Here is a 19,411-nt window from a genome sequence, read left to right as displayed (position 1 = left end):
CCCGGGTTCGCATCCCGGCTGCAGCAGTTCCTGGCTGCCCCCAAATTCACTACACTGGTGTTAGAAGTGGGATGGTGAGATTGTGAGGCCACCCGAAGCGCGTGCGCCCAGAGGCTTGAGGGAGTTGAGATGCAGAAGCGCAGGGACGTGCTTCCTGAAGGAGGAGGGTAGTGTAACAATCACGGATGAATAGACTCGCTAGTCCTTGGCTAACGGGTAGTACCCTTTAGTCGACTGGTTAATGTATTCGCCCGTGATGCGGGAGACCCGGGTTCGCATCCCGGCTGCGGCGGTTCCCGGCTACCCCCTGAATTCACTACATTGGTGTCAGAAGGGGGATGGTGAGACCTTGAAGCCATCAGGAGTGTGTACGCCCAGAGGCGTGAGGGAGCTGGTATGCAGAATTAGACTATGTTGGGGGAGATTGGTCTCAGTCTGTGCCTTTCTCAGGTCTCTCTTCTTTAACTAGCTGAGGTTGAAAGTGTTGACCAGACTTCTACACAATCCCAAGGCATGAGCTGTGCATTCCTTCTCACTTGCCATGGCATTTGTAACAGCTGGAGATTGTGGCCAAAGCAATTTAACCATGACCAACCAAGTTTGCCTAGTGCAGCCACAATGTTAGAACCATTACCTGTGGTTATGCAGTACATTTTCTGCTCATCTAATGCCCAGTCTGCCAAAGCAGACTGAAGGCATTCTGCAAGTGTATCAGCTGTGTGGTTCTCTGGTGTATATCTTGTTTCTAAACACTTTGACTGTAGAGTCCAGTCAGTGGTGAGAAAATGGTGAGAAAATGTGTTTAAGGCAATAAAAACGATTCACTGCTTCAGACATTTTGACCAAGCTGCAAAATGTAAATAATGATTAGAAATTGTGACATAATAGGGTCAATAGGGTGAAAAACCTTTTAATTTAAGGTTCTGTGTGTTTGCAGACTTGTGCAATAGGTACTCTTTAAAATGTGCCCACAGCGGTGCTGTGGTGTTTTGCTTTGCAATTGTGTCCATGATGTTAATGTCAACAGATGCTCGTCGAATATTATAAAATAAGCGTCTCAAGATAAACAGTTTGTTGGCCCTAATTCACCACTCATGTGCCAGGGGCGCAACAAGATGACGTCATTAAAGGAGTACCAGTCAAACAACAAACGGTGGATAACGATGTGGAAATATGACATTTCTGTTAGTTTCACCAGCTGTTTTTATACAAATGAATGGAAACAATTCTAACGATTATCCAAAATGATCGCAGTCAGGTCAAATAATCGCGATCAGGCAATTATGTAATAACTGTGACAGCCCTAGCCACGAGGATGGCGCAACACAGAAGAGCTAATGTTTCAGGCCAGGACTCCACAGTATATACCCATGTACAGGCCAGTCGCCAATCCTTCAAGGATGAGGACGTGCACATCCTCGGTAGGGAGGAACACAGGTTTGAACAGGGAGTCAAAGAGACCATCAATGTGAAGAGGGAACAACCATCACTGAACCGGGGGGAAAGTGTGTGGGGGGGGAGCAAGAGTACATAAAGACAATTTTCTTCTGCATTTAACCCATCCTATTGTATAGGAGCAGTGGGTAGTTGCAGCGCCCAGGGACCAACTCCACTTCTTTTTTCAATTGCCTTGGTCAGGCGTATGGACGGGAGTATTAACCCTAACATGCGTCTTTTTTTCTTTCTTTTTTTTGGACCCCCCCCCCTTTTTATTTTCTCCTCAATTACATCCATCCAATTACCCCACTCTTCTGAGCCGTCACGGTCGCTGCTCCACTTCCTCTGCCAATCTGGGGAGGTCTGCATCTACCACGTTTCCTCCAATACACGTGGAGTCGCCAGCCACTTCTTTTCACCTGACAGTGAGGAGTTTCGCCAGGGGAACGTAGCGCATGGGATGATCACGCTATTCCCCCCAGTTCTCCCTACCCCCTGAACAGGCGCCCTGACCAAACAGAGCAGATGCTAGTGCAGCAATCAGGACACATACCCACATCCAGCCTCCCGCCCGAAGACATGGCCAATTGTGTCTGTACGGACGCCCGACCAAGCTGGAGATAACACAGGGATTCAAACTGGCGAACCCCGTGTTGGTAGACTGCTACGCTACTCAGACACCCAGTGTCTTTTTGATGGTGGGAGAAACCCGGAGCACCTGGAGGAAACCCACGCAGACACGGGGAGAACATGCAAACTCCACACACAAAGGACCTGGGACGACCTGGGTTCAAACCCAGGACCGTCTTACAGTAAGACAACAGTGTTAACCACTTGGGCCATCTGTCGCTATCTTACAATGCTGTGATTGCAACCATTCCCCAATCCTCTGTGAATAGTACACATTGCCATTATAACTCTACTTAATGGTCATGGCAATTTGCATATGAAACCACTCGTTGTTTTCGGTCGTTATGCCACTGTGTTGTTTATAAGGGTGGGGATACCTGCAGTCAATAGACTTAAGAGGTCACTTAGATGAGTGATGAAATGTTTCTCTCAATAAACATTGTGTCCAGATCAAAGAAGGTTGAATCAGTTCATCTGGATATGTTTGACAGATACGTTTCATATGTTTATCCAGGGGCACCATCTAGCCATTGGTTCAGATTTGTGGACGACACCTGAGTTCAAATTAAATCTCAGGATGTACCACAATTCACCGACCACATTAACTCTGTGGACAACCACATCAAGTTCACCAGGGAAGATGTGAAAAATGACAGGTTAGCCTTCTTAGACTGAAATTGCAATTGTTGATGAGGGACATTTGACTGTTGATGTCTGTGAATGTTCTCAATTCATGGTTATCCAAAGGAGTTGAATCTATAGCTCTGACAATGACTCCAAGAGGATAAATTCTGAGTCTCATCACCAACCAGTCAGACTAGTTTCGTCTAGTCAAAAAGGCACGAACTGCGGAAGCCTCTTGGATGAGAGGCGAAACGTCTTCACGGATATATACCAAGTCCAGTTGCAATTGACTGTTGATGTTTACCGTAAACCAACACATTACTTAAGGCTTGACTCTCCCCATCCACTGGAGCACAAACTAGAAGTCATCAGGACGCTGTACCACCGAGCTGACAACGTCCCCGATGACACAGTGGCCGGGGAAGGGGAGAAATCCCATATTAAACAGACCCTGATTAAGTGTGTTTATCCTAACTGGGCATTTGTCGAAGCCAGGAAGATGCCCAAACAGTGCACCAGCCAATCGAAGAGAGGAGAAGGACAACAGCTGCCTAAGCGTAAACCAGTGGTGATTCTGTATGTGGTGGGAGTGTCGGAAACACTGCGTCTCAGTTGCTTTCAATCCCCAAAACACACTGCACCAGAAGTTGGTCCATCCCAAGGATTGGGTCCCCTGGCACAAACAGAGCAATATAGTGTATGCCATTGAGTGCCAGGAGGATTGCCGTGACTTGTACATTGGGGAAACACTGGCCAAAAGAATGGCACAACATGAAGAGCTAACAGTCAGGCCAGGACTCTGCAGTCTACACCCACCTACAGTGGCCACTCTTTCAAGGATGAGGATATGCACATCCTTGATAGGAATACTGGCTTGAACGAGGAGTCAGAGAGGCCATCTATGATATGAGGGACCGAGCATCCTGAACCGAGGCGGGGGGCTAAGAGTATATCTGTTGCCATCTTACAATACTGTGATTGCCAACATTCCCAAATCCTCTGTGAATGGTACAGATGGCTATTCAAACTCTAGTTAATAGTCACACCCATATTTGCATATAAAACTGGTCGTTGGTTTCAGTCGTTAAGCAACTGTATTGTTTATAAGGGGTGGGGATACCTGCAGTCAGTTTAGACTGAAGATGTCACTTAGTTGAGTGATGAAACATATCTGTCAATAAACGTTGTATCCAAATGAACTGATTCAACCTTCTTTGATTTTCTTTCCTGGATTATTGAGCATGCATCAAGACATTGTGTCCAGACGAACTGATTCAACTTTCTATGAGTCACGGCAATTTGCATATTGTAGTGTTCACCGCTATTAAAAAAAACACACACACACACACACTTTAAATTTTACAACTGAGTGTTGGCTTTATTCACGGCTGTTGTCCACCACAGCCGCGCTGTACACATTGCCATTAAACCCAACTCACAGGTCATCTCTCTCCATAGAGCCGACCCACTAACCCTTGACTCGGCAACAGTGTACCACCCTCCTGGAACTGCTAAACATCTCCCCCAACTATACACAATGAACACTTATACCCCCCTGGTGAACCTGAACACACCACACTACCCCTCCCCTTATTAAAGTCCTCGACCCCAAAGACAAAGTCTCTAAACATCAGAGGAGTTCTTCACCGCCCCCTTGGTCACCCCACAGGTGTTCTGTACCCTGGTTGATCCTCCCCTGGCTCTGGTTGGGTTGCTCCGCCCCCCAAGGTAGTGAGCTCGGCACTGGGGCAGCAGATTGGGTCCCACTTATTATGTCATCAGGACTGGCTCCTACAACCCCCCCTTCCCCAGATGTCACGGTAGGCAACATGGGTGTTCCCCCCTCCCCTCCAGTTGTCTGAGGTGTTGCAGAGCCCCTGTATGGCGCCAGCCAGTCCCGGCGTAGCGCCACTTTGTGGCCTGGTAGAGTCAATTGTACCCAATACACAACCTCTCTTAGCTGCTCCAAGACCAGTGAAGGCCCCACCCAGTGGCTGTTCAGTTTAGGGCACCTGCCCCTCTTCTGGGTCGGGGTGTACACCCAAACTAGCTCCCTGGCTGCAAAGTGTTGCCCCCTGGCACGGCGGTCATGATTCCTTTTCTGCTGCACCCCCACACTCTGGAACTACCTCTGGATGTATACATGTGCGATGTCCAAAGGAACCACTGGGGAGATCGCCACATTTAAAGGCAACCTTGGTGGTCCTAGTTCAATGTTCTTGAACAGATTAATATGTATTAACACCTTAACTTTCCATTTGTTCTTCAGCAGGTAGTAAGATAACCAGCCACCTGACGTCCCTGCGAAGGATAGTGGCTTGGGTCTTTTCTTTCTGTCTATCAGAGTTTTGATGGCTTGTTTTTTCTTTCAAAGCTTTTGACATAGGAACATAGTAATTTGGAAAGATCCTAAAGTTGACGTCCCTCACAACACCTTTGCTGTCTGGATTGGTACTGACGACTTTGTCAAGCTTGAATTGTCCCATTAGTGCGTTTTGGTCGTCTAACCAGACAATGTCCCCCCACAGTGATGTTTCTCTGTGCAGTATGCCACTTGCTCCTTACAAACAAGTTAGGACCAGCAATATGGCTCCAGTGCCTCCAGAACTTGGTCACCTCTGACTGCATTGTTCGGAGTCTTTTGTAAGGGTAGCTGGAAAAATCAAAGGTTTTAAAATCCCTGCTTTGAGGTGCCCGACCAAGTAGGAGGTAATTGGGTGTGACACATTGAATACAGTCTTCCCAGCTCTGTACATTGGCATCAGTTGGGAGCTCATTTGCAAGGTTGGCTGCTATGTGAAGAGTTGTCTGAAACTCGCTGTAACTAAGCACAGACTCCTTTCCAAGACTCGGGAGTACCCTCTTTATAACGTGGACAACAACTTCTGCAGCACCATTACTGTGTGGAGAATCAGCCAGGTGGATTTTCCACATCCACTCTCTTCCATTTTTGGCCACGGCCTCCTCCATGGCTGCTTTGTTAAGGCCATCCAAGAATCTGTACAGCTCCTCTAAGACTGGTTTTGCTCCAATGAAACTGGTGCCTGGATCTGACCACATCTTTCTTGGATGCCCCCTGATTGTTGTGAACCTTTAGGAAACCTTCGGTTGTTAGGGTATTTACTAAATCTGTGTGGATGGCTCTGCTGGCCATGCAGCAAAAGACAATTCCCCATACTTTCAACGGCACTCTCTTCTTAACGTCATCTCTTACTTGGTAGGGTCCAAAAAGGTCTACTGTTGTGAATTCGAATGGTGCAGCAGGTTCAGTTCTCTCTGGTGGCAAGTCACCCATTATTTGTTGACATTTTCTTGCTCTTGCCTTCCTGCAGACTATACAACCATCAACAACGTTTTGGGCAATTCGCCTTCCCCATATGACCCATGTCCTCCTTCTCACCTTGAGCAAGGGTTCGGCCACTCCATCATGACTCCAATTGTGGGCTTCCTGAGCTAACAGTGTGGACAACCAGGCATCATAAGGCAAGATGGGGACACTGACTTGATCTTCTTTGAAAATTTGCACTTGGCCACCACAAACCAGCAGCCCAGAGTCTTGGTCTTATAGACTACTAACCTATCTGTAGTGGTGTTTGGGAAGGTTGCGCCCTCTTGTGCTGCAAAAAAATGTCTCTCAGGGCATCTTCTCATTCTCTTATTGAGATGACCCCTGTTAAAGAGACTGCCTCCTACTTTGGACTGTTCATGGCTTGACTTTGTCCAATGAACCTTTTTGCTGCTCTCCAGATCCATGGAACTGTTTTGACCAGTTGAGTTAGAACACTGAACTGCTTGACATCCACGAGGCTTTGGATAGCTGACCCTGTAGGTGGTCTCCTATATTCTGTTTGAACCTGGTTCTGATTTTGTTTTGGTTCTTGATTCTTTGCCTTGGCCCTTGTCTGCGCAGCAACAAATGCTTTCTTTTGCAACTTGCTGATGCTTTCTCTGGCAGTGGCTGCTATCTCCTTGGCTGATTTGATCGGCCACTCATTCACTGGCAAACTCAAGAACTTTGGCCCATTTTGCCACTCGGATTCCTCGTTCAGGTCTTGAGGGCTGGCTCTTCTGGTGACTATTTTTTCTTCTTTCAGCTTTTTCCCTGTTTTTCAGGGGTCGCCACAGCAGATTTTACAGTTTCCATCAGGACCCTGTGAGGGCACAGCACCAATGCTGACCGTTGTTCGATCCGGTATGGGCTTGTCAATCTGCATATTGATTTGGCAAAATTTTACGTCGGATGCCCTTCCTGACACAACCACTAACCCTATGGACGGGGGCACAGGTAAAGCGCTGGATGCCATTCCAGTATTCATGGACTTGCGCCCATGCCTGTCGCCATGCTCTTCTGGTGACTATATCGGCAATATTTTGCGGACCAGGAGTCCACCACCAGTCTTGGATCCTTGTGCTGTTTTGAATCTTCCCGATCCTATTCGCAAAGAACGTTTAATAACCATAGCTTTCTCGTTGCACTGTATCAAAGACTGTTTTGCTATCGATGAAATTGTAACACCTCTCAACTTGGATCCAACTGTGAGGCAAACACTGCTCCACACATTCCTGATTTGACAGCATCACCTTTGTGGCCTAAGGGAGTTAATTTGGCTTTGGATTCCAGCAGCCTGACGACTGAGCTCTGGTCCGAGTTCCACCTTAGGTACATCAAGCTCCATAGGCATACTCGCTTCCATCAGAGAATGTGATTACCAAGGGTTCATCAGTGAAGTCCGGGGGACTTAGTGCCCTGGTGAACTTGACTTTGCCAAGTTGGACATACTCTTCGAAGAATTAAATTGCATATTCCCTGAGACTACCTGAGAGCGGTATGTCCCATGTCTCTTTAACTGGAGGACTTTCACCCTTTGCCTCTTGGAAAGCCCTACGTACCAGAATAACTCCTTTCTGCTAGTAGGTGTTACCAGGCCAACTGGCTCATATAGCCCTTACTTGGCTGAGCAGTTCTGTTCGTGTCAGGGGGTCTGGCGTCTGGGCTCTGATTTGCTCTTGTAGAAGGTCTTAGCCAAGTCTCATCTTTTTCTTTCTCTTCGAGAAATTTATTGCAATCATGACATGGTGCTTATCTTCTTCTACTATGTAGCCCAGGCCAAGCGCCTTGTTGTCATCATCGTGTATTTGGTTATGTAAGACCATGGTCTTTGTCTTGGTCTTCTCGGGCTTGTCATTGCACTCCTTCCTCCCACTTTGCCTGGAAAAGACCCAAGACTTGAGCTGAAACCTTCCAGCTTTCAGGATCTGCTCCACATTTGCTGTGATGGTTTTCAGCTGGTCAAGGTCATTGTGGGATGTGAGAATGTCATCAATGTAGCTGTCGTTTTGGAGTACCCAACGTTCTTCTTTGAGGTGGGTGAAAGGAGGGAGGTTAGCAGTGTCATGCATTGCTAGCTGCGCGATGCACCCTGCTGGCTTGTCTCTAATATTTACTCTTGTAATTGCATATTCCCTCAGCTGTTCATCCTCGGGAGTCTCGCCAGAGGAATCCATGTAGGTGCACTTCTCGGTCTTCCAACCTATAGCGTGAATCTGGTTGAGGACATCTGGACCTTTCATTAGCAGGTTGTTTAAGCTGCTGTTCCATATGAGTCTCACTTGGGTCGTGACAGAGTCCAGGTTAGGGGTAATGAGGTGACTCACATACTACACTGGTCCATTCCAGTTGACTATCATGTCCTTGGACAATTTAACTGCAGCCCTTCGATCAATTATGTCATGCACTTGAGCGGCACAGGCAACTTTCCATTTGGGTTCTTTGGCTAGTTGCTTTTCTGTTCTGATAAATGTGGCCTCGACGGTTCTTTTATTGTTTTGCAATGAGGCTGGGTCTTTTAGCCAAGGACATCTAGCATGCCAAAATGGTTTCTTGCTGTGACTGTCATCTGTGACATAGGTGAGGCCTTCTCTTACAACTTCGAGTTCCCTCTCCTCAGTAAGAGTAATTTTTTTGCCGCCCGGTTGGCAGTTTCCGCAGCGGCAACCCCCGCATTTCAGCTCGCATGCTGCGCCAATAGTATCCCATCTCCACCACTCTAGGAAGTCCCGGTTGGTGGCTGAAATACTTGACACCTGGAAATTGATGCCAGCCTGTTTCTGTGGCACACTTCATACTTTACAGCAGCCGCTCTCACTGACTTTGCAAAGTGTGTCTTGGACATGTATGCTGATACAGTAAGCCCCTCAAAGAGCTCGGGATGAGTTCCTCCGACTGTCTTTCCCAGTGGTCCGTCCCACAGCACAAAGTCTCCGACAACTCCGATTCTCTGAGGTGCTAGCTGACTTTCTCTATGGCTTATGAGCAAATTTTTTCTCTGGGCCTTACAAATTCATTAAGCAGTATGTCTAGAAAGAATTTCTGCAGGTGCTTGGATATCACATTTTTGTGGACATCTGCAATGCTGTCTAGTCCATAACAAACCAATCGGTGCGATTTGAGAGTGCCCTTGGGAGTATTTACTTGGATCTTTAGACGGCACTGCTTTGTTTCCACATGAACCTTCCTTCACCCCCTCAACCCCATGGACGACGAGAGAGATTTCTTAACTTCTGAGGTTCAGTCTGCTCGCAGCCTTGTGGGTTATACAATTAAGTGTCTGAAGCCAAATCAATTAACATCCCGATTTTCTGTCCAGCAGTGGCTTTGACCTCAAGAAGCATCATAATCACTGGCAGCTCTTGCAAACCATTTTCCACTAGAAAGTCTAGCTGATCTTTAAGAGTGCTGAGGGTTTTTGATGCAGTATTTGAAAATACATTTCGACATTGTTTTTCCAATTCTGGTGAAAGTTTGTTTGTGGAGGAACTCCTCTTGATCCTCTGTATATTTCTTCCCACCTTCCTCTGGACCAAGTCTGCTCTTTTTTCTGACCTGTGCTGCTTTTCTTTACCTCAGCATTGGGGCACAGATAGTAATGATGCTCAGGAGTCTGCTCATCTTTGCAGTCTTGGTTTTTACACAGATAACCGAATGAACTGTCATTATGAACCTCAAGATACGTCTTGCATGCCCCCAGCTTTCTTACTGCTGCCTTTTTCTCTGCTAGCTTTAGTGTTTAAAACTGCTTACAAAAGTAGAGTTTCTTTCTATGCTTTCCATCACCACAGAGTACACACCCAGTGTGGTCGTCGCCTGACTTGGTAGACTTAGTTCTGGCATGTCTTGGTTCAGTCCTGGTTTCTTTTCTACTTGGCTCTTCATCCCTTAGTTGCTCGAGCTGCTCGTATATGCTTTCTTGCCTTTTGAGCATTTCCCCTGTCAGCAACATAGACAAGCCATTCCTTTTTGAGAGATTCTGAAAGTTTACTTTCAATTGATTTTGTTACCAGTGGATTTTTGATAGCACCCGTGTCTCCAAGGTCACTCAAATCTTGAAGTGCCTTCTCCACGGCTTGAATTAATTCCACTATTTTCAGTGGCTGATGGCTTCTGGCATTCTCTGTAACTCCTCTACTATTTCAATAGCAATAGTAATTTGGTTGCTATAGCGGGTTTCTATGACAGATGATGTCATCTGTAGTGTTATAAGTAGTGAGCCAAAATGTCCCTTATCATTTTGTCATCATGACCGTCTAGTAATTGAACCTTTTTCACCTGTCTTGAACCGGTCGGCTCACCCTGTTTCTGGAGTGCTTCACAGTCCTTTTTCCACCTGTGAAAATCACGTTCATTGCCAGTAAACTTGGGAAGGGCTATCGATTTCAACTTGATGGTTGGTATGGGATAACTGGATGTTACCACTGTTATTAGTCTTTCAGCATCCTTCTCCTCACCTTTATGAAGTCGGCTTTTCTGGAAACCAACTTGGGGGATGTGGAGTTCAACCACCTTGAGGTGACTCTGAAATTCCTTCTGATCTCCTGGTGGGAGCCATCGTTTCCACCGACTGTGCACCTCCTTTGCAATTCGTTTCCACCGACTGTGCACCTCCTGCAATTCTTGCAGGTGGTTGAGCAAACCCAAGTCATGCCTCCTGGTTGCCATCCGGTTGTATGGCAGCGGCACATTCACACACAGTCTCTGCTGCCTGTAGTACAGTGGTCAATTCAACATTTCCAAAGTTGACCCCAAGAGCCTCCTGAATTAGGCATTTGACCTCCTTTAGTTTAAACTCACACTCATTCGCAGCTTTTTCTAGGTCAACCCTTTCCTGCTTAGTTAACGGAGCTACTTCATCTGTGTCCAGCTCCGTCTCGAGTTCTGCAATGAATCCGGGCTCCACATCGTCATTGACTTCCATGACTTTCTCGGCTTCTAGTGTGAGTTTATTGAAAACTGTTTCTGAGCTCTTCTTCAGACATGTCGTTATAGGTCCTGGTAATACTGTTATTTAGCGGGAGAATAATCTTTTTGCTGTTACTCTCTCCACTCTGAGTTGATCAACTGACTTCCCATTAGCTTGATCAGCCATGTTTAATTTCAATCTGCAGGTTTTTCAAGGGGAAGAAGGTAAGTACAACGTTTGAACAATGATTTGATTTGATTTTGTTTTATTTTGATTATCTTCCTTTAGGCAGCATGGTGGCGCAGTGGTTAGCGCAGTCGCCGCACAGCAAGGTCGTGGGTTCAAGCCCCGGGTTAGTCCAACCTTAGGAGTCGTCCCGGTTTGTCCTCTGTGTGGAGTTTGCATGTTCTCCCCATGTCTGCGTGGGTTTCTTCCGGGTGCTCCGGTTTCCTCCCACAGTCCAAAGACATGTTGGTCAGGTGAGTCGGCCACACTAAATTGTCCCCAAGTATGAATGTGTGTGTGTGTGTGTGTCGCCCCTGTGTGATGGCCCGACGGCCTATCCAGGGTGTCTCCCAGCCTGCCGCCCAATGACTGCTAGGATAGGCTCCAGCATCCCCGTGACCCTGAGAGCAGGATAAGCGGTTCAGATAATGGATGGATGGATGGACGTCTTCCTTTTCTGGGATTCCAGGCTATTGCTCTGGCTGTTCCACTTTCCTGGTCTCCTGGTTTTTCACTGTGAAGTTATGTTTTTTTGAATATGTGCAGCTTCCCCACTTGAAAGGGATTGATGCATCTACTTGAAGGTTTTTAACTGGATTCCACTCAATGACCAAAAAGCTTTTCCTTTTTTAGGGAGTTGTTCCTTATCTGATGCAAGGGTCTAAGGATAGGATGTTGTGTTGCTGTGAAGCCCCTTGAGGCAAATTTGTGATTTGTGATATTGGGCTATACAAATAAAATTGACTTGACTTGACTTTTTTCCTCCTTTTATTTTGGCAGGTTCAGCAGTTTGATTTGATCATTCGGTCATTTGCCATTAGCCAAAAGTCATAAGGCACAAGGCATAAGGTGAAAACCCTTTGAATAAAAAAACAGGAATGAAAAAAAACTGTATAAATATGCTATTGCAAATAAATGTAAAAGGACAACAAAAAATATAAACATTTGTAATTACTGCAACAAAACATTAAGCACCTGTGCCTTATAGTATACATTTGCTTACATTTCTTACATTCTTCTTACGCCGACACGGTGGCGTAGTGGTTAGCGTGGTCGCCTTACAACAAGAAGGTCTTGGGTTTGAGGCCCGGGGTAGTCTAACCTTGGGGGTCGTCCTCTGTGTGGAGTTTGCATGTTCTCCCTGTGTCTGCGTGGGTTTCCTCCGGATGCTCCGATTTCCTCCCACAGTTCAAAGACATATAGGTCAGGTGAATCGGCCATACTAAATTGCCCCTTGGTATGAATGTGTGTGTCGGCCCTGTGTGATGGCCTGGGGGCCTGTCCAGGATGTCTCCCTGCCTGCCGCCCAATGACTTCTGGGTTAGGCTCCAGCATCCCCGCGACCCTGAGAGCAGGATAAGCGGTTCGGATAATTGATGGATGGATATGCATTTCCTTACATCAAATGCAAGTAAAGCCAATACGCAACTGCTGTTTCATCATCTCCACGTCTACTTGTCAAAAATAATCAGATTTGCAAACGGATTTACAGCCAATATACTTAGATAACAGAACAACTGACAAACCAACTCGCACCGATGAACATTAAATAAACTATCGAACCACACGTAAATGAGCGGCCGACCTCTGTGGCATAAAACTAACGCGAATCCAAACTGGTTTGGCAGCGGCAGTAATCTTCGCCAGGGAAAGTCTCTCAGTTCATTAAAGTTCAACATCTTACCGGCTGCCTCTCCGGATTTCGCGGATGTATCTGCTCTGCGCAGTTTTACTACAGATTACAATACTTTTCGGGAACTCTTCAGCGTTTTCTCCGAGAGCGGTCTTTTTTCCCCCCCTTTAGCACGGCACTTGTTCACTTCCGGGCCGCTGTCCCTCATGACGCTGTGCAACGCTTGTTAGGCTCCGGGGAGTATGTGGGCAGATTGGTTCCGTCCGGTTTGTTCTCTCAATATTGTTTGTCTGTATAGTTTGACTTGACAAATAAAAATCAGTTTACAAGAAAATACCCGGTAAGTAATGAGTAGCATTTTAACATTGAGCCAGAGTTAACAATTGCATTAACTTCTCTTATTCCTACCTTTACATAGCCTTTGAAATTACATAGACTCGACTACGAAATGCCGAGTTGGTTGGCCAGGTTATAGCCATTTTAGAGTTTTTCGTTTATCTTGTGTTTAGGGATACTTTTTGATTTTTAAAAAAAATGTACAACAGCAGTGGAGTTGAATCAATCGATTGGATAAGCTCAAATGTTGGGGAGTGCGGGGCGCAACTGTCGGTTGCTTTCTGAAACAAATGGCTACCGAGCATAGCCTATGACCATAACCATGACCTGGATGAATGAGAACATTCACAGACAAGTGACAAGGTCGTTGTTGTGTCCTGTAATGGTTTATCTTGTAACGCCGCTAGGAGGCGCTGCTGGGTAATGAAACGTTTTCTACGTTAATACAGTAAGAAGAAGATAATATAAGACGGTGGCTACGCATGGAAGGTTTAATGCTTGACGAGCTCCGTAAACCTTTTCATAACATTACCTGCTGTCGTTATTGAAATCTACTTCGATACCACAAATTGGTGGCGACGAGGATCCCCAGCGTTTTATTGCTGACTGGCCGACAGAATATCTTTGAATGTTCCTGCGCCTGCGATGTTTCTACCCTGCCAGGGAGAGCTGGCGATGCCTTTCGACATGTGGTTGCGCATGTTCAACAACTATTTAGTGGTGATAATGCAAGGGGGACTGCTTGGCCCGAAGCTCGCGAGAAAGCTACGTTACTTCATTGCCTGGGAGCCGATGGACAGCGGATCTTTTATACCAGATACAGGTACAACTTATGAGCCTGCTGTCGCCGCGTTGCAAAAGCACTTCACCCCCAAAGTTAACGTCGTTGCAGAGAGGCATGCGTTCAGGAAGCGATTGCAAGCACCACATGTCGCCATAACACAGTATGTGGCTGCCTTGCGTGCTCTTTCTGCAAAATGTGACTTTGGTGATAAATCTGATGAGATTATCCGTGATCAACTGCTGGAACACTTGTTAAGTGGTAGCATTAGGAAGAGGCTGTTACTGGAGCCAGACCCGACTTTAGAGAAAGCTACAACACTATACTAGCTACACAGATGGAAGCTGCTGTTGATCAGGCTAAAAAAATGTTTGGTGATGGTGCTCCAGTGCAGTTGATGCTCCAGTGCAGATGGTGCTCCAGTGCAGTGAAACTTGACCCTGCAGTTAAACCGGTGCGCCAGAAGTTGCGGCGCTTGCCTTTTGCAATCAGGGATGCTGCCATCTCTGCTGAAATGAATCAGCTGCTGAAGGCTGGCATCATAGAGAGAGTTGATGCTTCCACCTGGGTTTCTCCCATAGTGGTCACAGGGAAGAAAAACGGTAGAATACGGATGTGCACTGACCTTCGGGAGCCGAACAAGGCTGTGGTCATAGATGGCTACCCATTGCCTCATGTTGATGAGCTGCTAGCCAACTTGCGAGGTGCTAAGCTGTTCTCCACCATTGATAGGGCAAATACATATTACCAGGTGCCCCCTACATGATGAGAGTAGAGAAATCACAGCCTTCATTACATGAGGGGCTCTTCAGATATTGTAGGGTCCCCTATGGCTTGGCGTCTGCACCCTCTGCCTTGCAAAAAATGAACTACCTAGATGACCTCATTGTCTATGGTGCCACTGCTGATGAGCACGACCGTAATCTCAGTACTGTACTGCTGAAACTGAAAGAGGCTGGCTTGGTGTTGAGTGACGACAAGTGTCACTTCAGAAAGATTTCACTGCGCTTCCTTGGTCATGTCATCACTGCTGAAGGCATCCTGCCTGACCAAGAACACTTTGATGCCATCCTGAAAGCCCCGCCCCCATCTGGTGCACCTGCCTTAAGGTCTTTTTGGGGCCTTGTGTCCTGGTAGACCAAATTTCTCCCCAACTTTGCTACAGTTGTGGCCCCCATGTGGGGGTGTGCCAAAGACACGTTTACATGGACTGATGCTGCTCAAAGCAGTTTTGATGAACTCAAGCAGCTCCTGGTGGCCAGTCCGGCCCTCGCTCTTTATGACCCTACTCTCCATTCAGTGATCTCTACAGATGCGAGTGACTGGACTGGGTGCTGCATTTGCTCATACAGTCGGACGGCACAGAGAGACCAGTGGCCTTCACTTCTCGCATGCTCACTGCAACAGAGCGCAAGTACTCTGTAGTTGAAAAGGAGGCGCTGGTATGTGTGTGGGCTACAGAAAAGTGGGGGACATACTTATGGGGCCGTCATTTTAACCTGCGCACTGACCATCAGGTGCTCACAACCTTGCTTACTACAAAAGGTATGGGTAGAGCTGGGATGCTCATGGCCTGCTGGTCAGCATGTCTGCTTTGCTTTGATTATGATGTTGTGTATCGTCCAGGCTCCCAAAACCACACGGCTGACTGCCTTTCCCATCTCCCTGTGTTTGTGCCTACTGACCCCTCTGCTGATGTGGAACCTGAACTAGTGGCGCTAATCTCCACACTGCGTTCCCTTCCAGTTGCTGACTTTGCAGCTGCCTGCTCTGCGTGCCCTGAAATGACAGCTCTTCGTGAACAGATTCACCGTGGTTGGCCACCCTCCATCAAAGCAGTGAACCAGGACTTGACACCCTACTATAAGGTGAGAGAAGAACTCTCAGTTAAATACAATTACATTTTCAGAGGCGTAAGGTTCTTAGTGTCTATCTACTTATGCCACACTCTGATTGTCCTAGCCCATGAGAGTCACCAAGGGGTTGTCCATACAAAAACCCGTCTGCGTGACCCCTATTGGTGGCCACGGATGGACTTACAGGTTCAGGCCTGTATATCGTCATGTGTTCCCTGCCAGTCCAGTGATAAAACGGCCTTCACCCACCCTGCTCCCCTGCAGCCTGTCAAACTCCCTGATGGTCCTTGGAAGAAACTGGGCCTTGATATTGTTGGACTATTTGAAACAGCCGCCCCTGTTTGTCGGTATGCTATTACGCTAACAGATTACTATTTCAAGTGACTTGAGCTTGCCTTCTCCCACAGTGCTATAGCTGTGGATATTACAAGATTTTTAACTTCTGTCTTCAGTCACCACAGCAACCCAGAATGCACTGTCACTGACAGCGAGCCTCAGTTCACTTCAGTTGTCTTCGCTGAGTTCTTGGAGGCATGGGGCATACATCATATCCGGACATCAGTCTACTATCCTGCAGCCAATGGAGCTATTGAAAGATTTCATCGTTCCCTGAGAAGCTGCATACAAACGACAATTCTGCAGTCGCAGCCATGGAAAGAGGCTGTGCTGACCTGGCCTCAAGTGTACCATGCGACACCGCATGCCACCACCTCCACCTCACCCTATGAAATGCTCTATGGCCGGAAGATGCTTACCAGATTGGAAATGTTGCCTCTGCTTCCTGTTGCAATACCTCCTCCTGCCGATGTACGTGACAAAATGCAGAAAAAACAAGACAAGACATGAAGCTCTATGCTGACTCAAAACGTGGTGCACGTATTCTTAGTACACGTTTTACAGTTTTGTTTTGTTTTTAGGGTAAGGATTCCCCAGTCAACGCCTAAAGCTCACCCCAGATTCTCTGCCCCTGTAACAGTGGAAAAGAGCATGGGCCCCTGCACCTTCTTACTTGGTGACGGAAAAAAAGTGGAATGCAACACACCTGGCCCATTTTCCACCTGTGACTGAGCTAGGACAGACAAACCATACACTGCCACACTCACATACCACTACATACACTTCCCTGAATCTTCCGTGCACCAGATACAAACCTAAATGGCATAAGGACTATGTTGTGTACTGACCAATACTACCCTGCACTAGGTTAAATGCAGAGCTATGCTCTTTAAGAGATTATGTCATTTCATTTGTACAGCATTGATTGGCATTCTTTCTTCTTTCTTTTTATAAAATTAGTTAGGGGCTACTCTTTCCTTGTCATTTCAAACTTGGGAGTGCTGTGGCACCATGACTGGTGTGGCTTATACGCAAAAATCACCGCTGCCATGATCACTGGAAAGTCTGGACGTCACTTACCACCAACTCTCTGAAGACGCCAATAATTTTCACCCAAACGGCTTGTGGCTGTTAACGCTGGTGTTTTTACAATGAGGCTCATTTGCATAGGAAGGGGCCAATTTTGCGCAAAATGTGTGCACGTTACCTATATTGTAAATGCGTTTCAAATAGCACCGGTGCACCGAGACACTATTTGCTTAGCAGCGCAGTTAGATGTGCATTTTCGTCTTTCGCGGGTGTTCGAGAATTACATGGTTTCTTTTTCATATTGTTTGTGCAGGTCCTTTTTGAGTGTTTTGTCATATAGTGGTTGTTATTTGGGGTGCGTTACCCCCTCATGGCTCGGCGGACCAGCCGTCTAACTCCGGTGACGTTGTCACCTGATCCAGCGGCGAAATCCCACCCAACCCTACCCCAACCCAGTTCACCCCCCCCCGCCCAAAGCAATGAAATCGGCATTTAACCCCATTCACATTTCAACAGTTAAACTAGTGCTGGTGGGAAAAGTCATTTCTATTATTGTGGACAATATTGCGATATAATAAATTTTTACATATTGTAGCGAATTCGGGGGACAACGCAACCGCAGGAACTGCCGCGGCCGGGAAGCGAACCCGTATCGCCCGCACCGCAGGAGGCATCGCTAACCGCTCGACTAAAGGTTTAGACCCGCGAGCCAGCGGCTAGCGTGTCTCCTTATCCATGCACGTTACAATATATAAATAATAGAAATGTGTCGTGCTGCCGCGACATGCAGCGCTTTCATTTTGCATGTTGACGCGTGATGTACCTTTGCCTTCGCGCCGCTCACGTAGTTCACGACATGGCTCGCCAGTGTTGCTTTTACCTCGTCGCCAGTGTTATTCATCCACACGCCAGACAGCAGAAACGACACGACTGCTCAGTAACCGTCTAAATCAGCTCGCTTTATTTTCCTCACCCCTTTTTTACATGTCATTTTCATTTTCTTACTTCTCTCTTCTACTGCCCCCCCCCACCCCACGGGCGGCGGACTACCTACAAGACATAACAAGGTTTCTATAAAGATAACAGGTGAGTCAGTGCTTCACCAATAAACATAACACACATATCACATAAAACATCTTTTTAGATGCCAAATTTCATTAGAATGACTAATTCCTCTGTGAATCAAACAAAAAAAATGTCACTGTTAAAAAAAATGGGTAAGATTTAGATATTCCCGCTACAACAACTTGACAGAAGAGGACAGCTATCTTAACTTAGTCACAAATCCGAAGTAGGACGACAACGACGTGGGAGAAGACCATATCCTATGTGTACAGTAAGTTATCTCATCATTTGATTTCCGTTGCTGGGGAATATTGTCTCTTTCTACTCTCTATGAATATTGTGTCCAGGCAGTTGGTTTAACCAGAGTGTGTGAACTAGCCTAGCTAGCTTAGGTTGACCAAACGGCCTCTTTTCCCCGGACATGTCCTCAGGGGGGGCGGGTTATAAATTCCTGAAAATGTCCGGTTGTCTGTGGTAGGTTTGCGTGTTGCTGAACTGTTATATATTATATTTTTACCGATCTCAAGCAAGCCAGCTGCTTTATCAGCGGTGTTAATGGCAAGACACTGCTACGTGTTGCCGAGCAACAGGTGCAGAGGAGTCTGTGAGGTGGAGAATCTGCAGCGGTCAGTATTTAAAGTTTAAACATTTCAAACGTCACCGAATTTAAATCGACTTCCCCTGAAACTAAACTAAGATATTGATATTATATTAATTTCTGGCGTTAGGTGATGTTAGCTAAGTTGCAATTGTTGCTCAGACATGTTGATTATTAAACAACTTTAATGTTGGTGAAAATTCCTCTCAAAAGCAAATGAAGACATCTGATCCTTTTTAAAGAAGAACCAAAGTGTCAGTAACTGTTTACACATGATTAACTGAGAATGTTCTGTAATTAATCCAAATATTAATCTTTGAAATTAGTGTGAGAATTATTTACTATTTAATGCCAACCCTTCCTTTTCCATTAGTGGCTCAAGAGCAGAGTTATTATAGTATATGTGACATTAATGTGCTGCCACATGTATTGCAGTAAGACATGGGTATTATTTATAAGCTAAACTAGTCACAGCTTGTCCAACTGATTTGTTTGACTATCAGGCATAATTTTATTCTGAAAATCCTGTCAGCAGCAGCCTGAGCAGCACAGAGACACACAGACAGGTGAGCTGTAGCCTCTCAGGTGAGCTCTGATGTCATCGTGAAAGATCTGAGATCTTAG

The sequence above is a fragment of the Lampris incognitus genome, chromosome 2, assembly GCF_029633865.1.
Source record: "Lampris incognitus isolate fLamInc1 chromosome 2, fLamInc1.hap2, whole genome shotgun sequence".
In the NCBI taxonomy this organism is placed as follows: domain Eukaryota; kingdom Metazoa; phylum Chordata; class Actinopteri; order Lampriformes; family Lampridae; genus Lampris; species Lampris incognitus.
The sequence above is the reverse complement of the archived record's forward strand: the minus strand, read 5'-3'. Positions refer to the sequence as shown.